The following is a 2142-nucleotide window of genomic DNA, read 5'->3' on the forward strand; positions in this document are numbered from 1 at the left end:
TCAGCATTCTAGATGGTTGCTCACAGCAGCCCTTGAGAGAACGTCAAGTGCATATCCTGCTCAGACGAAGACAGGGCGATTCTGGACTTTGGCTGGCAAAAGCAGGGCTCTGAGTTGTTCAGGCTAGTGAGCAAGCCTGACCCAGAAACATTTATAGCAGACAAGGGATACATGTGGTCCAGCTATCCTGATTTACCAGAGACATGCCTGATTTACCTGTCTCTGGTAAAACATTTTCTTCTTTTGGGGAAATACCATATTAATGTTAATTGTATTTATTTATTTCGGTCACCTTTCTCCCTACAATCTTCTGACCCATTTTTGGCCTATTGGTGCTAGGAAAATCTCTTGGCCAATGTGGATGGCCCTCAGTGTAGCTCCTGCTTTTGGTCAGAAGCTAAGTCTTTGCCTTGAAATCCTTTTGAGATGGAGGGACCTGATTATCAGCTCATGGCCTCCTACAGGCTCAGATCCTAACAGAGAAGCCCTGTCAGTCTTTGCAGATGAAATGTCCACTACCACAATGGGGTGCATACACCTACAGTTAAAGAACATTAGCAGAGGGCGAGCAGAGGTCTTGATATTAGAGGGAACTGTGGAAAATTTAGGCGAGAAGCAAGGAATCCCAGAGGCGGCAGATGCCGAATAGCAATTTCTCTGTATTTTTCTCCAGCTTTGTTATCTGTTTTATTGCCTATATTAGTGCATCCTATAATTTTGTTGGTTCTATGTAGTGTATAGTCCTTAAACACTGGTTTTAGTTGTAATCCGTCTCAAGTCTTGATGAGAAATGTGGACTGTAAATGAAAGAAATTAACAAAGTTTAACAAAATAAATCATAGTAGACAATGGCTATACTTTGTGAATACACGGGTGTCACCTGACCCACTCCGGACTACTGATGCAAGGGTGAGGTTACTACTTGGCACAGAAGACAATGGCACTACCGTGTGATTTTTAAAAAAGAAAAGAAAACAAGATTTGGAAGTGAATTTGTTTAAATGTTATATGGTGAAAGGAATGGTCAATGACCAAAAAACCACTATTAAATGATCCACAGTGGCAGGTCTTGGGAGAAGCCAGAAGCATTGCTAAGGTTAGAGGGGTAGCAGTTTTGATTCACAGGAAGCTTCAAGTGGAAGAGGTGGAGAAGCTAATAGATAAAGAAGGTAGATACCTATTAGTTAAATTTAAGCTGGAAGGGAAATGGTACACAATAGTAAATGTCTACGCCCCAAATAAAAAGCAAAAGAAATTTTTAACTAGGATCTTCAAGAAGAGCCAAAACTTCTCTGAAGGTGTATTGATCATATCAGGAGATTTGAATTTTGATATTACAAGGAGTAATAATATTAAGCTTGGGGAATGGGGACTGAAGGAAGCACACGAATGTATAGGTATACAACCGAGGCCTACACATATATCCAGCAGACATAAAACATCATCGTGTATAGACTACATTATACTAGAAAAAAATAATAACATAGTTATAAAAGACATTAAAACCCATCCAATTTGGATATCCGACTATGCTCCTATAAGTATAGAGTTTGAAATAAAGCAACCCAATATAAAAAGACCATGGAGATACAATAGCCTAATAATGAGTAAAGAAGAGGACAGAAAATATATGGAGAAGCAAATAAGCTTATACTTTAAAGAGAATAGAGGAACAGTATCCACTAACATATTATGTGACGCCGCCAAGGCGGTAATAAGAGGGCACTGTATAAAGAAAGAAAAGAATATAAAGAGGGAATGGTATAACAAAAGACAACCCAAACTTCAAGAACTAGAGGAGCTACAAAGAAAACTAGCAGGGAAATACAACCCTAGAATACAAAGTAAAATTAAAGAGATTCAGAAACAGCTGAATGATTTAGATGTAGCGACACTATGGAAAAAGGAACTCATGGTCAAAAATGAATTTCAGAGGAATACTATTAACACAGCAAAAAGATTGGCAAACTATTTGAAGATTAAAAGAGCAAAGCAAAGCGTTAAAAGTATAAATTATAACAAGAAAGTAACACAAAACCCTAAGGAAATTACAGAGGCCTTTGAGAAATTTTATAAAGACCTGTATAAAAAGAAGAATATAGTAGATTTCCAGGAGGAAATCAGCCAAACAATAGAAGAAAC

The sequence above is a fragment of the Gekko japonicus genome, unplaced genomic scaffold (assembly GCF_001447785.1).
Source record: "Gekko japonicus isolate JY-2015 unplaced genomic scaffold, Gekko_japonicus_V1.1 scaffold1566, whole genome shotgun sequence".
NCBI classification, from domain to species: domain Eukaryota; kingdom Metazoa; phylum Chordata; class Lepidosauria; order Squamata; family Gekkonidae; genus Gekko; species Gekko japonicus.